The sequence below is a fragment of the Trachypithecus francoisi genome, unplaced genomic scaffold (assembly GCF_009764315.1).
Source record: "Trachypithecus francoisi isolate TF-2019V2 unplaced genomic scaffold, Tfra_2.0 Lachesis_group15, whole genome shotgun sequence".
Classification (NCBI taxonomy): Eukaryota; Metazoa; Chordata; class Mammalia; order Primates; family Cercopithecidae; genus Trachypithecus; species Trachypithecus francoisi.
Window position 1 is genome coordinate 37,544,607 of NW_022681460.1, and position 26,062 is coordinate 37,570,668.

Consider the following 26,062-nt stretch of genomic DNA (forward strand, 5'->3'; position numbering starts at 1 on the left):
CCCCTGGGAATGCATTCCTTTCCCAGGGTTATTGCTTGCTGGGAAAATAATTCATCATTATTTCTCCTATTCACTTTCTGCAAGTAGAGAAATATGACTCTGTTCTGCCCGGCCCTGTAGGCAGTCAGACCTTATGGTCTGAAAATCACTGTTATCCTGTTCTTTTTTAGGATGCCCAGATTTCATATTGTTCAAACATACATGTTTTACAAATCGCTGTATCCTGAAAATCGCTGTTATCCTGTTCTTTTTTAGGATGCCCAGATTTCATATTGTTCAAACATACATGTTTTACAAACAATTTGTGGAGTTAACACAATCATCACAGCGTCCTGAGGTGACATACATCCTCAGTTTACGAAGATGGGTTTAAGAGATTAAAGGAAAGACAGACATACGGAATTATAGAATATTGATTGAGGAAGTGATAAATGTCCATGAAATCTTCACAATTTATGTTCTTCTGCTGCGGCTTCAGCCGGTCCCTCCGTTTTGGGTCCCTGACTTCCCACAACAGTGGTCAGGAAGTACCTTGTCAATAAGAAACTACTTTTTAACTTTTTAAAAATATATTGAACAATAACCCGGCCCCAGAATCTTATGAGTTAAACAACAAAGACATCAAAGTAATCTACTTAGCCTCAAACACAGCTCCTCTAACAATAATTCAGCTTTTCCATCAGGGGTTATAATGATCACACCATACTCCATGGAAAAGATAATCAGTGCTATGGAAAAGAACCCTAATAGAAAGAACATATTATGAAGATGCCATTATTGTCATAGAAAAAGTCATGAAAGCCAGCAAACTCCGGACAATAAATTCCTGCTGGAGAAAGCTCTGTCCAGCTTTTGTACAGATTTCGCAAGAGTTATGACAAAGTCAATCGTGGAAATCATTAAAAAGGTTGTGGGTATAGCAAACAAACAAACAAAACGTGGGAGTGAAGGATTTCAAGATATGAATCTTAGAGAAATTTAAAACATCAGAGAAATGAACAGACGACAACTTGATGGAGATGAGTAATTTTGAACCAATTCCAGACAATGAGGAAGAAGATTTACATGCAGTGTCAGAAAATAAATGACATTCGACAATCTGGAAGCAAGGTTCTGGATTATTCATAACTGTTTTTGACTTCTTTCACAACATGGATCCTTGTATGATATGGGCACTAAAACTAAAGCAAATGGTGGATATTGGTACTGTAAACATTTTTAGATAAATGAGAAAGGAAAAACGTCCTATGATATGGGCACTGAAATTAAAGCAAAAGATGGAGATTGGTACTGTAAACACTTTTAGATAAACAAAAAAGGGAAAAAGTCGACAGGAACCACAATACCTTTCATGAAGTTACACCTAGTGTGTTGGCCTCCCCTGCCTCCCTTTCCACATCCTCCATCTCCTCCACCTCTTCTGCCTCTGCCACCTGTGAGACAGCAAGACCTACTCTTCCTCTTCCTCAGTTTACTCAAAGTGAAGATTATGAGAATGAAGACCTTTATAATGATCTACTTCCACTTAATAAACAGTACATATATTTTTCTTATGGTTTTCTTCACAGCACATATTTTCTCTAGATTGCTTTACTGTAAGAATATAGCATATAGTACATATAACATAAAATATCTGTCAATTGACTATGTATTGATAAGACTTCAATCAACAGAAGGCTATTAGTAGTTAAGTTTTGGGGGAGACAAAAGTTATATGTGTTTTTTTTTTTTCCTGCATAGGAGTGGGGTTTGTGCCCCACGACTTAACCATTATTCAAAGGTCAACTGTAGTCTTAGTAAATATTTTCATTGGCTTAATTTCATGGTAGAAGTGTTTTTAACAATTTATTCTGTGGAATATTACTTAGTTTCTTCCCTCTTCTTTCTTCACTTTCAACTTACCCATCTCCACTGATGGCTTTTCTAAAACTATAAAAATATTAAAAATTCTTCCATATTAAAGAATTTTTTCTTTCCAGGGAGACCTTGTTTTGGTCTCTCCAGATTTCATGCACATACATACACACACATGTACATACATGCTCCTTTTATGTTGCCCTTTCTGCCCAAAATAAAGGTCTCGAAGAAATAGTTCACTTGCTTGCTGAATGAATGCTTCATGGAATCAAATCTGGCAAAATCTCGAATGGTATTCTAATTACCTAATTCAGTATACTCCTTTTAATTATTTAATTTGACTCTGTGTCATCTGAATATGTTGGTCATTTCTTGAAATCAATGTATGTGAGAAATTTATTCTATTCTAATGATCATCTTTCCTCTTATTCTTCCTACATTATTATCTTTACTAATCCCATTATTTGCCAATATCTTAATCTGATATCTCCCAGATGTAATCCTCGCCCTTCCCCTTGTCAGTAGCCTTCCTTCAAGTGGCTTCAACCATCACCAGCCGATCTAAATCTAAAGTGCATACCAAAACACAGGGAAATTTTTTCCAAATACAATCTTGTATCTTTCTGCTAGGTCAATAATTTTGACTGGGGCTATTGTCTCTGTAACTGGGGGAAAAAAAGCCTAAGTTATTCTAATATATTTTCTTGCAGAAAAAGCCCTGATATATATGATTAGTTCTTTAAGCTCTAAAACAAAAGATTTCATTGCCTGATGAGTATATTTACTCTAAGGACCCATAGATAGTTTGAAGTTGTATTTATCTAAAGCAGAAATCACCATCACCTCAAATACAAAACTATTGAATCCTCTATATTTCCTACCTCTGTCATTATCCATACAATAACTCAAATCAGAAACTTGGAGGTGTAATTGGCTCCTTCCTACCTCTCATCAGATCTCGTGAATTCTATCATCTTAACAAATTTCATATGCATTTCTTTACATTTCTAGTGCTACTTTTTGTTTTTTTAAACAACTTTCATTTTTTGTGAATGTCATTTATTCTCACTTTACTTTTACAAGCACACCACTTTCAGTATTCAGGTCAAACTCAATCCCCTAAGACATCCCTCCTGACGATCCCATATACATCATATGCTGCCCTCTCTTCCCAAAAATCATATTATTATCTGTGAATCTCAGTATATTCTTTATGTTTCTACAATTTTATCCAAAATTCTTCAAATATGTATTGAATATCTCTTTTTAATAGACTCAAAGTGCCTTGATGCAAGAGTCATTATTAGCTTTGGGGATTTCCATTAATTAACAGAATTTCTGATGCTTATAAAGCCATAAACAAGTGTTTGTTACATCTACTTGTGCATACTTGTGTACGTGTGTGTTTAATATTCACATGGATATGACTAAAGACCTAACGTCTTTACAATGCATCGTTGTATACATTGTTTATAGTTTTTTATATATATATATATATCTTTAAAAGAGGTTTGGTATTGAATTAGAATATTTTTATATATATTTACTCTCTGAGATTGAGGTGTTATTTTTAGTTAATATATGAACATCAAAGTGTAAAGCAAACCTACAACTTATTCAATTTCACATAGTAAATCATTATTAAAGTTAGAAAAATGTCTATAAGACTTTATATGTAGTGCTATTTCAAATTAAATAATAAGGTCACAAATATTAGAAATACCAAAACACTTGTCACTGAGCTAACTGTGAGATTCAGGATAATTTTCAAAGGCTCCAGTAAGGTTGTGAGTGCCTCCATTTAAATTCTGCTTGAGTATTTAAAACCATTTAAAACCACCTGTTTGTGCATTCAATTTCTCATGTTGCACACATAAATGTGAGTTTTTGCAAGCAAAAACAGATGCATTCCTAAAATGTGTCAGCACATTTTCAAAAGCCTACTGAAAATGTGTCCTCATATGTCTCCAGACTTTGCTATAACTTACATCAGTGAGCTGTATAAATTGGTTTCTTGAATATCCATTAATGCAAATTACCCGGCCAGGAAAACATCACACAAAGATCTGTAAAATCTCACAAAATATAACATCTTTCCTAGGAAGGAGATATAAAGAACAAAGTTATGTTAGCATTTTTTATCCTAAGGTGATCTTGGAAGTAAATGTGGTTTATTTTAAAAAGTGCATCTTTCTCTATGTGTAGATAGTACTTTCCCTCTTACCCACAAATTCACCAGTTGACGTTGGATAAGGAAAAAAAAAATACATATACATACACACACACATACTTTCATTGTTAAAAAAGTATGGAAAATATCTTTCCCTTAGTCTTATTGTAAATAAACAAATTCAGGAAAAAAGAGCGGAAGATTGGGATATGGAAGGATGCTTAGTTCTTTGGGGCAAAACATCTATTAGAATGTATTGCAGAAGTTTCAATTATGATAGAGAAAATGAAAAGCAAGGATAGTCAAGCTATAAATACCATTTGTTTTTCCTTAGTAAGTAGTTCTCACACAAGGTCTTTTGGTCTAAATCTACCGAAATTGCTACTAGTACTAGCAGGAAAAAAAGTTATCAATTCCTACAAAATTCACTAATAGATAAACAAGATGGGTTTGACTGTGCCTTTCAATCTCCAGTGTCAAGGAGCATACCACTTGCTTCACTCTTGTCTCTGAATCCCTGTTCCACGAAATTCCTGAAGAAAATTATCACATCTCTCTTTTTTCTGCCATATTTTTGTGTTCTTTTCTACTGCATCTTTACATTCTATGTTTAAACAGATGCAATATCATATGAATTCTTTTTATTTTTTTTCCAAGTGTAGTATCTGAGATGGTTAATTTTATTTTTTTTCAAATGTAGTATCTGAGATGGTTAATTTTGTGTGTAATCTCAACTGGACTAGAGGATGCACAGATATTTGGTTAAGCATTATTTCTGGGTGTACCTATGAGAGTGATTCTAGATGGCATTAATATTGGAATAGGTAGATAAAATAAATCAGACTGTCTTCCCTATTACAGATGGGCCTCTTTCAATTCTTTGAAGGGTTGAATAGCATCAAAAAGCTGAGTAAGAATTATTCCTCTATATCTGATTTTTTTTTTGCTGGACATTAGTCTTCTCCTACCTTCAAACTCAGACTTGAGCTGGAACGATACAATTGGTCGTTCTGGGTCTCTAACTTGTGAACTGAAATCTGTGGACTTACCAGCCTACATAATTGTAAGCCAATGTTTTAAAAATCATAATTTCTGTTAAACTATTAAGAGAGAGATTAGATAGACAGATAGATAAAGATAGATAGATTCTACTGCTTCTACTCCTACTTTTCTTTTCTTTTTTTTTTGAGACGGAGTCTCGCTCTGTCACCCAAGCTGGAGTGCACTGGCCAGATCTCAGCTCACTGCAAGCTCTGCCTCCCAGGTTCACGCCATTCTCCTGCCTCAGCCTCCCGAGTAGCTGGGACTACAGGCGCCCGCCACCTCGCCCGGCTAGTTTTTTGTATTTTTTAGTAGAGACGGGGTTTCACCGTGTTAGCCAGGATGGTCTCGATCTCCTGACCTTGTGATCCGCCCGTCTCAGCCTCCCAAAGTGCTGGGATTACAGGCTTAAGCCACCGCGCCCAGCCACTACTCCTACTTTTCTAAAGAGTTTGGCACTAAAAAGTGGTTCTAGAGAAACAGAATGTTAAATTTGAGTTTGCTTAATTGATTCTGGGGTTTTTGAATTGGCTATTAACTAGATTTAAAAATACTGATTCTTCATTTTCTAGGAGTATTGATAGTCTATAGTATAATATGGCAATAAAGATATACCAAGTATCTCTGTTGTATACTCCTAATCAACCACTTGGAAGAAGAAAGGAGCTGGGTCACTGGATATATATCACACTTTCAAACATTTTTAGGAAATTAAGAAATATAATGAACTTGACTGGCTTCTCTTAATGTTGCTGTACGAAGTGGTAAAATAAAAAGATGAGCTCAGGAATTTGAATTTCCAGCCCAAGTGCTGCATGAATGACCTAAAACCTTCTGTGTGTGCTCTGACGGAGACCCCTCTCTCCTGTAGGCACACAATCTCATTCTGTAACTGGATGAATTACAAGGTGAAGTTCCAGCATTGCAGAGCGTCTACTATTGAAATAAGGACATTCAAAGGGAAAGAACAAGATTCTGTAAATAGAAATGGGAATGTGTGGGAAAATCTTGATAAAGCAGTGGACATTGAGCCCCTAAATTCTAATGATTTTTTTCCCCCCAGTGGAAAAGGCCTCTCTACCTACCCACTCTTAGTGATAGAAACTTCCTCTCCACCCCTACCTAAGAGGATTAACCACTGCATTCCCTGAGAGAACTACAACAGCCTTCCCTGAGGAAGCTGCATTGGAAGACAATGCTGATTTTCTTCAGAATCCACCCACACCAACTTTTATTGCTTCTAGACAAATCCCATCAGGGTCGTCAAACCGAGGTAAAATGTGTGAAGCATGAACAGTTGCACTACAGTCACAATTAACTACTTGAATTTTCTTATGTATACAAGCAGAAATCTGGGGAACATGTATGGGGATGAATGTTATGGGCTTGGGATATTGGTGGAAGGAAAATCAAATTTGAATGAAATGAACTTATTGATATGGTCTCATTAAGCAGATATTCTGCATTTAATGTGGAAGCTCAGAGATTTAAAAAGGTTTGTAACACTTTGTTTGATTGATTGGCTGCAGCATAAACCAAAAGATGGTCAGCAGCAAACGAACTGGCAATGTTGGGCCTGCATTGGTTTAGTGTAGAGAAAAGAATTCAAGAAGATTAGAATGTTAGAATAGATGTTTTATATAAGACTTACTCAGCCGCACTAGGGTGGGTTCATATCTAAGGCCCATACCATTCACCGTGACTGGGAGAAATCCATTTGTAAGAGAAGACTAGACATCCTTGAAGAGCTCTATTATTGTTCTTCTCTTTAGGTCAGGCCTTACCATAATTACAGTCACTGAACTGGAAAATCTAAATGCAATGGGAGTAATTAGATCCTTCGGTGTTGGGAGCAAGTGGTGGAACTTACCCACTTGCAAAGGCAAAGTGGGCGTGGTTAAGGTAATGGACAGCAGAGTCAAAGCACAATCAGAATAGTCTGACGCATGAAGGCCTACGACATTGGCTGGTTGAATATGATGTAATAGAAAAGAAAAGGGTAAGAATCTTAGTGAATTCTCACTTGATCTGTATAAGAAGTTCTATGTCTAGTGAACAAAGTCTACACCAAGTAATAAAAACAGAGAATTTCAGCTCCACTTTCAATTTCCAGACTTGGACAAGCTTTAGAGCCTGGGTCCCCTTAAAAAGGAACTCTGATATGCTCTAAAAAATATATATATACTGTTAGTTTTCCCTCCAAATTCCCCTAAAGGAGTCTATGGCCTTTAACCAGAATAATTGTGCATTTGGAAAAGGAAATATTCAGAACTTTTTCAGCCTGCTTAATATTCTGAACAGATACTAATCCTAGGAGGCCCAGAATGTCACTGTGATCTACCAATCAGAGTGGGGGCTTATAGAGGTCAAATGATCAATGGAATTTTAGCTCAAGTTTATCTTATATTTGACTCAGGGGGTTCCCAAACTCATCCTGTGTTTTTTCCCCTGGTTCCATAATGGATATTGAAATAGATATCCTCAATAACTAGCACAATCCCTTGACTTATGAAGTGAGGGCTTTATGGTGGGCAAGAACAAGTGCCTCACTTAAAAAAAAAAAAAAAAAAAAGTAAACCAAAAGAAACACTGCATTCTGGAGAAATTGCAGAGATTAGTGCCACCATCAAAAACTTGAAAATGCAGGAGTGATGATTCCTACCATATCCTATTGAACTCATTTATTTGGCCTGTAAAGAAGGTGGATCTTAGAGAATGGCAGTAGAATAAAATAAGCTTAACTAGGCAGTGACTTCAATTGCAGTCACTGCACTAGATATGATTAGCACCATAGCAGGTATGGTGCTATTGATCAGGCAAAGATTTTTCTTTATACCTGCTAGTAAATACCACCAGAAGAAATTCCCTTTCAGCCGCAAGGCCAACAATACACCTGCCCAGTCCTACTTCAAAGATATAGAAACTTTCAAGTCTTATGTCATAATTTAGTTCACAAGGATCTTGATTACCTTTTCCTTCCACAAGATATCACATCAATTCCTTATATTGATTTTCTGCTGGTTTGGACTTAGTGAGCAAGAAGAAATAATATCTCTAGACTTATTGGTGAGACATTTGCATGTCAGAGAGTGAAAAAATATTTTGCCTGATAAATTCAACAAAAATCTAGGGGATTTCTATGTCAGTAAAATTTCTATGGATCCAATGGTAATACATCAGAATCAAAATATATTTTCTTGTAGACTTATTTAAAATGCCTCCTTTTTTGGATCTTCTTTTCATCAGGTTGTCTTTAGATTTTTCATCCTTGTTCCAAAACATTTTTGGGTCTTTCTTTTGGGGTATAACTTGGTATGTCAAGACACAACCAACAAAGAGGCATAGCATCTAATGGTCCTTTCTGGATTTTGGAGACAATATATTCTCATTTTGGTGTGTTACTCAGGCCTATTTACCAACTGACTTGAAAAGCTGGTTGTTTTGAGTGGGGCCCAGAACAAGAGAAGGCTTTGCAATGGGTTCAGACTTCTTTGTGTACTCCTCTGCTTCTTGGGTCATAGTATCTAATAGATTCAGTAGTGCTTGAAATGTCAGTGGAAAAAAGGGATGCTGTTTGTAGCCTTTAAAAGGCCTATGTATTTGTATCACAGGATCTTTGAATTTTGGAGCAAAGCTCTGCCATCCTCTGTGAATAACTACCCTCCTTTTGAGAAACAGTTCTTGTCTACTACTAAGCCTTAGTAGAGGGTGAACACTTAACCAGGGTCACTAAGCTACTAGGTGACCTTAGCTGCCCCACCACCAAGTTTTGACTTACCCAGTGGTGCATAATAGCACTGCTCTATCATCAAGGGAAAGTGGTATATACATGATCTGTCCTGAGCAAGTCCTAAAGGCACAAGTAGGTGAGATGAGGAAGGCCGAAATACCCATGATTCCCACTTCGGATACACAGCCTTTTCTCTCCTAGTGTGCATCTATGGCCTCATGAGGAGTTCCTTATGATCAGTTGACAGAGGAAAAGAAGTCAGGCCAGATGGTTCTGCAAGACATGCAGACATCACCCCAAAACGGACAGCTGCAACACTACAGCCCTTCTCTGTGACACCCCTGAAGGAGAGTGGCAAAGGAAAATTCTCCCAGTGGGCAGAACTTTAAGCAGTGCATCTGGTTGTCCACTTCACTTCAAAGGAGAAATGGCCAGATACATGATTATATACCCTCTCAAGGTGGGGGATGCGAGTGGAGAGTCTCTCTCCTCAAACTTCTGTACTATTGGGCTATAGCTAAGATTGACAATAAGTTCATAAAATATTTATTGAATGTAATCATTTAATTAATTTAGCTCAAACTTTCTTTTATTTTCCTTTTATTTCCTGACTTCCATGAGTGGTTTTAACACTTTGGTCTATGACATTCTTTTATACATTTTAAATGTTAAATTCCATTAATAATTTATTATTGTTTCAGTTTATTCTAGAAACCACAGAGGCCCACAGTTTATAAATGTTTACTCACTCTACTAGGTTGATTATCACAGAATAATAATTCTCAAAATGGTACCTGCAGCAGCACCTGGAAACGTGTTAGAAATACAAATTCTTAGGGTTCCCTGCAGACCTACTCTATCAGCAATCTATGTTTTAAGAAGCTCTTCTGGCCTGGTGTGGTGGCTCACACCTGTAATCCCAGCACTTTGGAAGGCCAAAGCAAGGTGGGCAGATCATCTGAGGTCAGGAGTTTGAGACCAGCCTGGCCAACATGGCAAAACCTGGTCTCTACTAAAAATACAAAAAATAGCAGGGAGTGATGGTCTGTGCCTGTAATTCCAGCTACCCAGGAGGCCGAGGCAGGAGAGTCACTTAAATCTGGGGGCAGAGGTTGCAATGAGTCAAGATAGGGCCACTGCACTCCAGCCTGAGACTCCATCTCAAGAAAAAAAGAAGCCCTCTTGGTGATTCATTCCGGTGCAGACAAAACTTTGCGAACAAGTTCCCTAGACACACTGTTTATTGTTTATTGACACACTGTTCTAAAGTGAAACCTGTGGAGAAGTGAGGAACGGTAGCATGGCAAACATGTGAGTTCAGCTCAAGTCTAGCCACAATTTGATTTACTGCCGCATCAATGAATCAAAATTTGAGGCAAAGGAATAGGACTCGTGTTATTCTTAAACTACTATACTGCTCCCAGAGTGAAGATGTACCCTTCAGGTATTTCTGCATAAGATCGCTTTAGTATGCCCAAGACAATTCCCAGAATGGTGCTGTCAAGAGCTGTTAGCTTCCAGCTCTCACGGCAGTTTGACTTAGATTCGTCACTCAGGGATAGCTAAGAAAGACATGAGTGGGGCACAAAATTGTCCTTTACACATTTTATCTGAAATTTTTCTCAGAGGAAGAGGGAGAGAATTTGGTTTTTATGCATATTTTCCTTTGGAAAACAATAAAAGAACATTTCATCCACAGACAGTAAAATTCAGAGATAAAAACTTCCAGTGCCTTCAAGATAAGTTTAATTAGTCCTTCAATCAGGTGAATAATTTGCAGTCTGTCTCAACATTTTCTTTAATTCTTGCCAATCCATTTTATCCTGAGTCTTAAAACCAAAAGGTTTTTAATTTTTTAATTTAAAATATTTTTATGAAATGACCTCTTGACCACATAATGAATCTATCCTCTTATCTATTAATTCCTTCAAATCCTGGGTATTTTAAATTGCTCAAACCCTATTTGGTCTTGAAGATTATGCTGTTACTAGTGATTTTACTCTTAAAAGTTGATAGTATGTTCATTGTAGAATCATGAATTAAGCCATAATCCTAAATAAATTGCTCAATAATAATTTAAGCTTCTGAAGGTTTGATTAAGAATGCTAGCGGATTATAAAAAGAATGCTGATGACCAAGTATCTGGGGAGAAAAAGCAATGTCTTCAAACTCTTTTCTGAAGCATCTATATTTGGAAATTAATATTAAATGCTTTTCAGCACATTCCCTTTAGAAAGAAAATAAAAATACTAAAATTATTTCCCAATAACGATTTAGGCACTATTTAAATAATTTTACAAATAAGCATAGGCATATTGCAATGCCTTGTATTAATTTTTAGAACATCTCTCAAAGAGTTAAAGGAAATTTCTTAATTTGAAGTCAGTTTCTATTGATGTAGAGAACCAGAAATTATATAATTCTTCTACTATATTTGTAGGTCCATGCCCCTCCCTTACCCCCTTTTAAAATAGCTACATTGAGTCTCTGTTTTAAAAATGTGTATATATAGACTTGTTTTTTCCATAGTCGGAATCAAGATGTATTTTCTTGTAGGCGTATTTCAAAGGCCTCCTTTTTTTGCATCTTCATTTTTTCATCATATTTTCTTCAGGTTTTTAATCCTTATTCTAAAACATTTTTTGCTTCTTTCTTTTGAGATATAACTTGAGGAAGATTTAAGTAAAATTATTTTAGGCACAATTCTGTCTCTTTACTTCCTTGATTTCTCTCAATATCATTTGTATTTTTACCATAAAGTGTAGTCAGAGAGTCTTCCTAGGTTGTTGCTCAATTTTGCCACTCTTTCTTTTTCTCCCAAACCCATGTTAGACTCATTGTTCCCCTGTGTGAGGTGGTATACAGGCTTGTTTTGACCATGTACCTTGGAAAGACAAAACTAACTTCAAACATGAACTCAAGAAATGAGGTATGTAACAGATTCCTGAAACTCTCCATTCCCTATATCCAAGCTTTCTCATTTGAATATTGAGGATAGAAAAGCTGTTTGTGTCCCACTCAGATTCCTCTTTCAGGGACAGTGCAGACACAGTTCCCCCTTTCGCTAGAGAACATCTCTTTGGATGGCAGCCCCCTTTTCGAGGAGGCTAACCACCCCATATCCTTACCCTCTTCCTGGGTGCACCCAACAAGCCAATGACAGATAGGTGAATACGGAAGGCTGATCACTTACCTATAGAGACTGCAACACTGGTAGAGAATTGTGGTCACCCTGTAGATTAGGCCACGATAGACTTAGCTGAGGCTGTATCTTTCCTCAGTTTATTCTCCTTTTCTATCCTTCCTCCCCCACTACCTTTACCAGATTCCTGTCTCAGGCTCGGCTTCTAGGGAATCTTACCTACATATATTGCTTCTAGGAGTGGTTCTAGGAAGCAAACATTAAGCATGGGATTCTGGAGTTGGATCACTTATGGATCAGCAGAAACAAAAATGCTATCACTGATGGTAGATGAAGTATGGATAGATTTTGGCGGTGTAATTGCTAAGATATTCTTCTGTGGTGACAAATGATGGTCAACAAGTTGATGAGTGTGCTCTGGCTTGCACAATGTCTCTGACCTTTTAGGGACAGTGGAGAAACAGTATTTATAAGGATTGGTGTTTGAGTGGCTTTATTTAATGCTTGAAGGCAGAAAATGACAGGCTCAGGGAAATCAATCATTAATTTACGTCCTGCTAGCAGAGCCGAAAACCAGGCATTGTGTCATTACTGAATTAAAACTAGTATAATATACTAATTACTTATATTGGTAAATAAGCCACCAAAAATAGTTTAAGTTATGCTCTGCATTCTAAGTGTTCAGGTAAGTGCAAAATGTAGTCCAGATTGATTGCAATCTAAAATCTTAAATGTTCCTGCTGAAAAAGATTTAGAAGGTATTTGTCAAATGTGAATGCATCTTGTGTTCTGAGTTTTAAATGACCATGTTGTCTTTATTTTCAAGAAAGTGAAGGAATGGTGGGCATTTTTTATAACTAAGCATAATATGTGATATCAGTTAATTTTCTCAAGTAGCCCACAAAGGCAGGTACTATTGTAATGACCATTTTACAGAAGAATAATATAAGACAAATAGAGGTATGCAAAGGTTTCTAAAGGTCATGGACATTAGCAGTAGAGATCTAGAACTCAAAATTAAGTCTTGGTTTCAATAAATGCTATGTTGTTTGTCTATATTGATGTTAGCTATACATAGGAGCCTGTCCTTTTTTGAATGGCTGAGGAATCTTTTAAGATTATAGTTTTCATTGTTTTTCTTTGTTGGGCCTGGAAGAAATGTGTAGTCTGCATAATTTAGAAGTTACAGTGTAATATAGGAAAGACTGTCTTAAATAGCCTGAAAAATTAATCTTGTAAAATCAGATATGAGCAATACAGTCCTTCAGGTTAAATACGACAGTGGTCTTGGTGTAAACCTAAGATGGGTCTAGACTTGGAGGTAGAGTGTCCTCTTGGGCCCATGCAAGTGTTCATTTGCATTTAAAGTGAGGGGTTACCTGGAAAATAAATCACCCAAGGAAAAAGAAATTGAGGAACCTGAGATGTTTAAGGACAATGTGAAGACAGGGCTATAAGGGGGAGGAAATTAAACTCTGCTTTGCTCTGCTGTAAGGACTTTTGGGTCCAGCATATGCAAATTTACTTAAATAATACTAAGTAAAGGGAAATTTTGCTGAAAGGATTCACATAGACTGGAAACAGAAAGTCATTCAGAATCTGATACAGCTCTAAGCTTATACTACAATCTCAAAAAGAAAAACTGTAAAGTATCTTTATATGCTCTTTTTTTTGGCTCATTATTTTCTCCCCAATTCCTTTCATAATCCCTAATCCAAATTGATTGGCTTAGTTCATTTGTTAGATGCCTAATGAGCAGAGCATTTTCTTCAGGGCAACTGACCTGTGACTTGCATATGGATAAGATACTCCAACTGATCCAACAAATGGCTACCTTTGCACAAGGGTTTTTGTTGTTGTTGTTGCTGTTGTTTACTGTTATTTTTTTGTTTTGTTTTTTATCCCTAAGCAAAGCTGTTATAAAGGAATGGTGAACATTTTTTATAACTAAGCATTATATGTAATATCATTTAATTTTCTCAAGTAGCCTACAAAGGCAGGTACTATTGTAATGACCATTTTACAGAAGGATAATATAAGACAAAGAGAAGTATGCAAAAGTTTCTAAAGGTCATGGACAATAGCAGTAGAGAGCTAGAACTCAAAATTAAGTCTTGATTTCAGTTGAAGTCAGTTTCAGCTATAGGTTTTTTTTCTGGTTGGTTGGAATTTTTTGGCAACAATATGACTCAGCCATCTAGTATGCAGATTATATTATTCTAATATTTTGATGATTATATTATTTATCATCAAAACTAGCTCACTTTGGAGGAAGAGATGGGTGATCTTAATAATTACATTGAAACAACAGAAATAAATCAAGACTCTCTCTCAGACAAACCAGAATGTGAAGTCAAATTTCCTATGGCACAGACTCCTTTATTCTCCCTTCTGCTGAAGTTTGAGGCAAATAAATGTCACATCTATTTTTTGAGAGTGCTAATACAACATGGTATCATCCATGTTAATACCTGAGCCCAGGCCAGTGGCATAAGGACTTGGAGCCATCTCAGGTAAATCTATAGACCTACATCCCTGACATCACTAAGATATTTCACTGTGTTTTGACAGACAGCAAAATCCTGGACAGTAAGCATTATTAAAGAAGTTATATACAGGAAAGGAAGAGTGTTTCTAAGAAATTTCCTAGTAAATTCAGGGTGTCAGTTGTTTATTATTATAAGTGGGACTTCAAAAGCTTTCTTTGTCCCCACTTCCTATTGGTATTTGATAAAAGAATGACAGGTGTTTAAAAAACTAAGTTTTGTAAAATTTTAAGCAATTTATAGAAAATCAATAAGATTCGGAAGAGAAGCAAATTCTTAACTGTATGACCTTAGTGAAATCACAAAACTCTGGATCTCAGTAGCCTCAATTAAAAAATGAACTAATTTAATAAGAAGTCTGAAAATATTTACTCTTGTAGGCTAATAACATGATAAAGAAGTAATTAAGTTATTGGTAAAACTGATCCTTATGAATGAGACCAAGGTCACATTTGGAGTTATAATTTACAGTTTATGTTAATCTAGTTCCTCCAGAAAACAAACACCAAAAAAGGATTCAGTGCTCAAGGATTTTATTAAGCAAAGTGCTTTGAAAGAAAGTAAGTCTGGGAGTGCTATTGGACAACAATGCAAGTCTTGACTCAGAGAGGAGGGAGGGAAGGAAGTTTGGTAGTGGTGTCCTAGAGGGCTATAGATTCTAACAAAGTTAACAAGGCTCTCCAGGAGAATGCAAGGTAGATGCAGCCAACAGAGAAATCCTGTGCCTTCCAGGAGCAGATGTAACATAGTACTAGTATCCTACTGAGCTTAGACACATGCTTGAAGTAGCCCTTGAGAAATGTGGGTTTAGTGAAAATGTGGAAATAGTTTTAGAAGCTTTGCCGCAACTTCTAAGTTCTGGAGTTCTACTTCTTCGCAAATATTCAGGAATTAGTTTTCTCTGGTTTTTCTGAGACTTTCTTCCTGAGGGGAACCTCAAAAGAGGAAACTTATTGGGATAAATTACATTTTTCATTTCTGCATTTGAATTCTGAGCTATACATGCTACTCATCTTCTTCCTCCCCTACTATCCAATTTAAATTCCCCTCAATCTTAGTGATCACCTGAGCAGGTTCTAGGGGTTTACCTGGTGTTCCCTTCATCACTAAGGTGTTCATACCCTTGATAATGGTACCAGTCTCACTTCTGAACATGTCCATTCAGTTATAATAGGGTGAGAGATCACCAGGAGGTGACCAAGTAGATCTTCTGTGTTTACTTTTTTTTCCCTGTCCTCTTTGTGTAAAAAAACACCCTAAAACATGCCTACTCTTTCTGTTAGGGCTAGTTACTTTTGCCAGGATGGTGACTGTTCTTGCTTTCCTGCCCCTGTGGACAGGAAGCCGAAGTGCCCTGAAAATAGCTCTAAATTTTAGGTCAGTGGGACCCTTCCTGTATTCCTTGGTAAACATGTGCTTATTTGGAGACCAAGACCTCCAACCCTACAAAGTGCAAAGTTGAGAGGACACAAGTCACAAAATTCCCAATTAGGTCATCAGAGTTCATGATAGGAGGAAGTAGTCCGTCTTCTTCCTGGACAATGTATCCTTCCTATTGGAAACATAGAGCAAAAAGAGTTCCGCAGCATAATACACTCTGTCCTGAAGGATGTCACCTTATCCTTTCAGATGCGGTTTTAGTCTCACTTTTGAACACCATTCTTGTGTTTTATGAGCATGGTGCAGTATATGATACAACCTCTGAATCCCATAGTTATGGACCCATTTCCACATCTCTTTTGTATCCCCTAATCAGATTTTGTGCTCTTTGTGATTCTATACATATGGACCAGGCATTCCATAAGCTCCTAGATATTAGTGCTTGTCAAAGCTTTGTAGGTTGGAAAAGCAAATTTATGCACAAAACAGGCATCTAATCCTATCAGAATGGACACCTGGCACTTCCGAGACAGAAGGCAACCAATGTGGAAAATTTGCCAAAAAGTTGCTGATTCGTCACCTAGAGAAATAATGCCTTATTGGAGCTACACTGTTGGTCTCCAATGCTGACAAGATGAACACTTGCAATATAATAATCTCATGAAATAGAATCCACTGTTATCATTCTAGCCTTTCATAATATATGCATCCCATATGCTCTCTTTTCTCAGCCTCTTTATTTCTTCTTCTACCATTTGTAGGGCATTTTAAAACTTCCGAGAGCCACCTGAAATTCTCACTGGGAGTTTAAATACCATGTATTGAGAAAGTGCCCACATGTCAATGAATTCTTGCCTTTCCTGTCATAAATTTTGGCTCCCTTGATCAAGCATCATTAAAATCCAATCCACGCTCACTACCCTCAGTCATGGCAGTGTATGCTAGCTAGTTCTTGCAATTCTTCAGAAATACAGTCTTTTGTCTTCTTTATCAGGCCAAGCGAATTCCCAGAGAGGCTGTACTAAAATTTTTCTTTAGTGTTTAGCCTGGCAGCCAGGAGAGCCTGTGGAGGCAGCTCCCGAGGTGACACTTGTTGCCTTTGTAGGAGTAGCTTCTGCAACTTCTTTCACCACAGCTAGCTCTTATTATAGAAAGGGGTCCCTTTCATAGGCTCAAAAAGTCCAGAGTAAGTTGAACAGTCAGCATCTTCAGAGACAGCCCGATATATTTCCTGTTCCATGTTTTCTTCATGAACTCAGTTTTACTCCACCAGGGCCTGACACCACTACAAGTCACTACAAGCCACTACACAACACTATACCACTACAAGCAGTACTTAACAGAAGTAGTACATAGGTTGGTGCAAAAGCAATTGTGGTTTTGGACCATGGATTTTAAATCATTATAACTAGGATCAAACATGTCTTTATTAATCAAAATAGGAACCATTACAATCAACACATTTTTGCCAGTGAGAAATATGTCTATTCCTGTAGTGTAACAATCCATGCTTACGGATTCGATGAACTCTTGGAAAGCCTTTTCTGCCTTAGTTTCTGCATCCTGCTGATTGCGGAAGTGTTTTCCCTGCAAAAAGTATTTATGATGCTTGAAGAAGTGGTATTCGGTTGGTGAGAGGTCAGGTGAATATAGCAAGAGAGACAAAACTCCGTAGCCCACTTTGTTCAACTTTTTTTTTTTTTTTTTTTTTTTTGACAGAGTCTCACTCTATCGCCCAGGCTGGAGTGCAGTGGCACGATCTCAGCTCACTGCGAGCTCCTCCTGGGTTCAGGCCATTCTCCTGCCTCAGCCTCCCGAGTAGCTGGGACTACAGGCTCCCTCCACCACACCAGGCTAATTTCTTGTATTTTTAGTAGAGACAGGGTTTCACCGTGTTAGCCAGGATAGTCTCGATTTCCTGACCTCGTGATCTGCCCGCCTTGACCTCCCAAAGTGCTGGGATTACAGGCGTGAGCCACCGCGCCTGGCCTTTGTTCAACTTTTGAAGTGTTGGTTTTGCGAGGTGCAGTCGGGCTTTGTCTTGAAGAACTGGGCCCTTCCCATTGACCAATGCCTGCTGCAGGCGTTGCAGTTTTCTGTACATCTCATCAATTTGCTGAGCACACTTCTCGTATGTAATGGTTTCACCTGGATTCAGAAAGCTGCAGCGGATCAGATAAGCAAACAGTGACCAGGACCCTTTTTTGGTGCAAGTTTGGCTTTGGGAAGTGCTTTGGAGCTGCTTCTCTGTCCAGTGACTGAGCTAGTCATTGCTGGTTGTCATATGAAAGCTGCTTTTTATCGCAGGTCTCAATCTGATTGAGAAATGGTTCACTGTTGTTGCAGAGAATACGAGAAGATGAAACTTCAAAACTATGATTTTTTAAAAATTTTCAGTCAGCTCATGAGGCACTCAAGAGCTTTTTCACCTTTCCATTTTGCTTCAAATGCCAAACGGCCATAGAATCATCGACGATCAGTTCTTCAGCAACTTCTCGTGCAATTGTAAGAGGATCAGCTTCGATGATTGCTCTCAATTGGTCATTGTCAACTTCCGATGGCTGGTCACTGTGCTCCTCTTCTTCAAGGCTCTTGTCTCCTTTGCGAAACTTCTTGAACCACCACTTCATTGTATGTTTGTTAGCAGTTCCTGGGTCGAACGCATTGTTGATATCGCCAGTTGACTTCGCTGCTTTATGACCCATTTTGAACTCGAATAAGAAAATCACTCAAATTTGCTTTTGTCTAACATTATTTCCACAGTCTAAAATAAATATGAAATAAACACCAAGTAATAAGTCATTAGCAAAAAAAAAAAACAAGAAGTGTGCATTAAAATGATGTATATCATAACCACATTAAGAATGCATTCCAATATCAAATGACAATTTCAAAAATGCAAAAACCTCTTTACTTTTGTACCATATGCTATGTAGAACTATATAAATACATATAGTGTTTGTATAATTATATATTATATATATAGTATATCCAAATATGCTATATCTACATCTATACCTAATCCTGATACTTCTTTTGTTTATCATACAGAAGCCCAGGCAGGACCTGTGTCTGATGGTTGGGAAGGATATCAGACCTCAAAGCAAGTCTGACCGTGAGGAAAGAATGAGGGAAAGAAAGTTGTGTGAAAACATTTTAAAGTGTTGTGGATTTGTGCAGTCTAAGGACAGTTTGGCAAGGATGCCACGGGACCCCCAGGACAAAGTCAATCCTTAGAGGAGGCTCAGTTTTCCCAGCAATAGGGCTGCTTTAGTTTCCTTCCTGGGCCTGTTCATTGCTGGGAGCAAGCCTGTGGGAGGAAAGGCCTCAGTGCAGAAATGCTCAATGAACTTCTCAATACTGCAGTTGGAGCTTTCATCAAATACCCTCCATGTCCTTTCATGATTGTGAGGGGCAGTCTCATAGCCACTAGAAAATTATTCTAGGGAAAAATTTTACAGCCATGAGGTGTGCAATGACCAGATGAAGTCTAGGATTAGTAATCAAGCAATTAAGAAATAACTTAACAGATAATTTTTTATGAAAAAATTTTAATAATTTTTAATGACATTTAATTTCATTAAAAGTTTTAATATGTTTTTAATAATTTTTAATGAAAGAATTTTTAAAGAAGGAATGTAAAGAAACCATAAAATATCATTATTCATACCTGATATGTTTTGGGTCTATGTCCCCTCCCAAATCTCATGTGCAATTGTAATCCTCAGTATGGGAGGTGGGAGGCTTGATGGGAGGTGATTGGACCTGGGGGATGGATTTCCTGTTTGGTGCTGTTCTTGTGGTAGTGACTGACTTATCATGAGATCTGGTTGTTTAAAAGTGTGTAGCCCTCCCACCATCTCTTCTTCCTGCTTCAAGCATGCAAGACATGCCTGCTTTCCCTTTGCCTTCTGCCATTATTGAAAGTTTCCTGAGGCCTCTCCAGAATCCATCCTGCTTCCTGTACAGCCTGCAGAACCATGAGCCAATTAAAACTTGTTTCTTTATGTGACACAAATGTGAGTATTTCTTTATAGCAGTGCCAGAATGAACTATTACAGTACCTTTGTACCCTTTGCATTTTAGTAATTTATGTGTCATGATAAATCAGTAACTCATCAAGGAAATAAGGCAAGTTCTTATTCCAATCATAGGTGGTTTAACAGCCAATATATTCTTCTGTCTGTTAAATAATGTGTATGTGTATACACAAATATATGTTTCTGCCAGTTAAACCGTGTTATCAGAATACAAACCATGTTATCAGAATACAATACATATATATGTGTATGTGTGTTTATGTGTGTGTGTCTGTGTGTATAAATCTTAATTTTACATACATCTATGCATATGTTGATATATATGCATCTATACATAATATAGACATACACATATATACATTTGGATACATGTGCATATGTGTACTCAAAAACAGACTATACATATATATACCCATACACATGAACACACATACACACACACACAACACACCCCTGTGAGAGAGATGACTATATCAGTTTTCATTAAATAGATATTTAGCACGTATAATGTTTCACTCATTCTTATTAAATCATTTATGTCATAATGCTTATTTATCCTAAAGGAAGTGCTATGTCATATTTTACTTGGAATCCATTATTTTCCATTATTCCGGGTCATCACCTTACCCATGCTGTAATGTGGAGAACACAGATTGTGTATGTCCTTTTGTAAACATCCTGGATAAATGAAAGAAGCCAAATAGTTTTCAAAGAGTAAGTAAAATGATATCCCACTGTAAAAGATGAACTTGAAAATCGATGGAAATCTTGTAAAGTTTATTATGTAATTTTGGCTATGTTTCTGTAGTGATGTTTGTGAAAAGTACAAAGTTATATGTGTTTTGTATGAATATATGAATGTGTATATTTTCTACATGAATATCACTCTTACATTTTATCAACACTTGTTTTTCAAAAACAGGAACGTACATTTATTAGAGTTAGAAATAAAAAATATTCTTTAAGAAAGCTGGTGCCCTGTAGTTTCTTTCTTTGTTTCTAAATATAAAACTCACCCTGAGAAAGATAATTATGCCTGAGAACATGAGGACTAGCTGGAATTTCATAGCACAGCTGTAATAGGACCTTAGTGAGTACGTTGTTCTCCTTGCTTTTTGGATAACTTATTTTAAAACTTAAATCAATAATAAACTGTGTCTGGTTCAGATTTAAATAACTAAAGTAATGAAAACAGAAATTATACAGAACTCCAAGATCGAATGTAACAAAAATACAAAATAACATTATTTTCAACAGTATTAGTGATGTATGCTACTTTTCCATGGCCATAACAGGATTTACAATTCAGAGACTTGTAATTTCCTGTTTCCTCCCCATAAAACCTTTCTGATTAGCTTACAATTACTATTACCAACCCTTACTCAGGTTTAAAATAATTTTTTTCCAGTTTTTTTCCACTGGAGTTACAAACAACTTGAAATAAGGGGCTCGGTCTTATTTATCGCTATATCCTCATTTCCCAGGATATTCCTCTCATATATTAAATATTTTTCTGAGTGAAATAATAATGCAATATACTTTTAAATAGTGTTTTACCCCCATATCCTCTACATACCTCTATGACCTAAGTATTACACGGTGTTATCTTCTTCAATGTCTAAATGCAGTGGTTCTAAATCTCCATCTAATTCAGTAGGGACCACACTTCACAAAACAAGTATTTGTAGCTTCTTGGGTTTGAGGGAAGGAACAGAGAGAGGTGCTATAAAAAAATACCAAATATTTTTCCTAGCCATACATGGATTTGTGTTTTTGTTTATGCCTAATAGGTTTATTTTCTGAATCATCTATGCAGATGATGATATATAAAAGCAATTGATAGACACATGCACAGAGAACTCAAAATTGAAGGGTAGATGACCAGTTCATTTTCTTCTTGGAGTTCATCCACCTAACATGTTAAAGGTCCTTTCAACATTCTGTGCCACTCTCCTTACCTTTACATTACCTTAAAATTTTTGTACAAAGTGATGTTGCCATACCTTACGTTTTACTTCAAGAATCGTAAGGACTCATCACTTACACATGAAGATATTTTTCTAAACCACCATATTTTGTACCCAAGTGGAGGTCTTGTGAAACCTGACAAAATTTCACCTTCAATATATGAAATTCTGTGTAGCCTAACATCTTCTATTTCACTTCCAATGTTCATGGTATTGAGTTCCCACAATTATTTCAGAACCAGTAGGTATTTATTCACAGAAATAAGGAATATTCTTTGAATTAAATGACAGATTACATCCAGAATGTTGATGAAAATCCCCATATGCTTTGCCCTAAATAAGGAATATACTTTACCCAATGTTTTTGCTTTCAAGTACCCAAATGGAGGTAAAATATGTAATGTAACATATGTTATTAAATATATACCATGAAATATACATATATAACATATATCAAATGAAAGTTTTATATACATGTAGAATGTCCCAATTATTCTATTTATATTGAGAAACAATTGCCTAGCATCACAACATTCCCAAATACTATTTCATGATTATATAGCCATAAACGGATATATTGGAACTAAATATTCCATATTAAATGATATTAACACAATAATTATTTCACCAGATAATAAAAGTGAAAAAGATTAATGAATCTGGGAATAAAACAATGGGAGCTGCCCTTACATTCTATCATGAACTCAGTTGGCCTCTTTTGTTTTACGAAGTAAGAGGTGATACACGCTATATAACCAGAAGAGTTCAACTTCTCTCCCATAACTCAATCATCAAAACTCTTGGCAGCTGTATTACAGATGCTACATGTGAGTAACAGCTTAATTAAGGTATTACTGACATGAAATGTACTCTATATATTAAAAGTTTATGATTTGATACATTTCGATGTATACAAACCTATGAAACAATCACTACAATGAACATGTCCATTACCCTCAAATATTTCCTTAGGTTTACTTGTAATATTTCCCACCTGCACTTTCTAAATGACTCCAATCGTTCCCAGGAAACTATTAATATGTTTTCTGTCAGGATAGGTTAGTTTGCATTTGCTAGACATTTATACAAATAAAATCACATAAAGTATTCATTTTTATGTTGCTTCTTTCACTTAGCATAATTATTTTGGGATTTAGCTGTGATGTTGAAAAATATACACATATATGTGCATTCTGTTTTAAGAATGGACATTTAGGTTTTTTCAATTTTTTGTTTTGTTTTGTTTTGAGCATTTTGGCTACTATTCTTAAGCTACTATAAACATTTATATACAGGTCTTTGTTACCTACATATACTTTCATTTTACTTCAGCAAATAAGAATGGAATAACTGGGTCATGTGGTGATTGTGTGTCTGTTTAAGGAAATGCCAACATTTTTTCAAAGTGATTTAACAATTTGAATTCCCACTGGCATTCTATGAGTCCCAGTTCCTCCATATGTTTGCCAACAATTGGTACGACAATCTGTTTAAATATATCCATTCTAATAGGTGTGTAGTGGCATATTGTTATGGTTTTAATTAACATTTTCCTAATGACAAAGTCGTGTTCTGCTTATCTGCTATCTGTAGCTCTTCTATGGTAATGTATCTTCAAATATTTTGCCCATTTGTTTCCACTGAGTTTTAGTTTTTATCACTGAGTTTTGAGATTTTTTATATATTCTAGATACAGAGTTGTATATGTCATGTGCTAATTATTTTCTCCTAATCTGTTTCTTGTCTTTTTATAATCTTAACACTGTCTTTCAAAAAGCATAATTTTTATGAAATTCAATAAGTGTAATTTTTTAGATTATAGATTGTATTTTAGTGTTGTATGTAAGACATTTTTGCCTAACTCACAACCCCAAATACACTCTTCTAAGTTTCTTCTAGAAGTTCTATATTTTCAGGCATTGCATTTAAGCTTATGATTCATTATAAGACATTTTTGGTATATAATGTGAAGTATTATTGAAGGCTTTTTTTTTGTCTGTTTCACATACGACTATCCACTTTCCCCAAACAATATGTTGAAAAGATTATTATTTCTCCAGTGAATTGCTTTAGCATCTTGATCAGAAATCACTTGTCTAGATATGTGTATATCTATTCCTGGACTCTTCTTAACCTTTGACCTATTTGTCTATCTCTACACCAAAACCATCTTGTCTTTATTACTGATGCTCTACAATAATTTTTAAAATCAAGTAACATAAGTACTCTAAATTTGTTTCTTTTTAAACCCACTTTAGCCATTTTATGTGCTTCCATTTCCATATGAATTTTAGAATCATCATGTCTCATTCTTTAAAAAAATGGCTAAATTTTTGTTTAGGATTGCATTGAACCTATAAATCATTTTTGGGAGAAATGATATCTTAACAATATTGAGATTTCACTACATAAGCATAGCACATTGTTCCAGTAATTTTCATTTTCTTTGTAATATATTTAAGCAATATTTTAAAGGATTCCCTATTTAATAAATGGTGCTGGGAAAACTGGCTAGTCGTAAGTAGAAAGCTGAAACTGGATCCTTTCCTTACTCCTTATATGAAAATTAATTCAAGATGGATTAGAGACTTAAATATTAGACCTAAAACCATAAAACCCCTAGAAGAAAATCTAGGTAATACCATTCAGGACATAGGCATGGGCAAGGACTTCATGTCTAAAACACCAAAAGCATTGGCAACAAAAGCCAAAATTGACAAATGGAATCTAATTAAACTAAAGAGCTTCTGCACAGCAAAAGAAACTATCATCAGAACGAGCAAGCAACCTATAGAATGGGAGAACATTTTTGCAAACTACTCATCTGACAAAGGGCTAATATCCAGAACCTATAAAGAACTCAATCAAATTTACAAGAAAAAACAAACAACCCCATCGAAAAGTGGGCAAAGGATATGAACAGACACTTCTCAAAAGAAGACATTCATACAGCCAACAGACATATGAAAAAATGCTCATCATCACTCACCATCAGAGAAATGCAAATCAAAACCACAATGAGATACCATCTCACACCAGTTAGAATGGCAACCATTAAAAAATCAGGAAACAACAGGTGCGGGAGAAGATGTGGAGAAATAGGAATACTTTTACACTGTTGGTGGGACTGTAAACTAGTTCAACCATTGTGGAAAACAGTGTGGCGACTCCTCAAAGATCTAGAACTAGAAATACCATTCGACCCAGCCATCCCATTACTGGGGATATACCCAAAGGATTATAAGTCATGCTGCTATAAAGATACATGCACACGTATGTTTATTGTGGCACTATTCACAATAGCAAAGACTTGGAATCAACCCAAATGTCCATCAGTGACAGACTGGATTAAGAAAATGTGGCACATATACACCATGGAATATTATGCAGCCATAAAAAACGATGAGTTTTTGTCCTTTGTAGGGCCATGGATGAAGCTGGAAACCATCATTCTCAGGAAAATTTGGCAAGAACAGAAAACCAAATACCGCATGTTCTCACTCATAGGTGGGAACTGAATAATGAGATCACTTGGACACAGGAAAGGGAACATCACACACCATGTCCTATTGTGGGGTGCGGGGAGGGGGAAGGGATAGCATTAGGAGATATACCTAATGTAAATGACGAGTTAATGGGTGCAGCACACCAACATGGCTCATGTATACATATGTAACAAACCTGCACGTTGTGCATATGTACCCTAGAACTTAAAGTATAAAAAAAAATTTTTAAAAGTATCCCTTAAAAAAAAAAAGAAAAAATTTTGTAGTGGAGAGATATCACATATATTTTATTATATCTATTCTTAATATTTTGCATGTGTGATGCCATTATAAGTGGTGTTTTTAAACTTTCTGTTTCTATGTGTTCATTGCTAATATTTATGATTATAATTGATTTTTGCATATTGATATTACAGATTTAATAGGATTTTCTAAGTAGGTGATCATATTATATCTAATGAAATACAATTACACTTCTTTTTCCAATCTGTATGTATTTTATATCTTATACTTACCTTGTTGCACTAATTAGAGCTTTCAGTAAAATGTTAGAAAGAGGTGGTGAAAGCAGAACTTCTAGTCTCCTAACATAACATATCCTTATGTTAGTGGGGATAGCAGTCTTTCTCCACTAAGTACAATGTTAGCTATTGGCTTTTAGTAGATGCCTCTCCCCAGTTTGA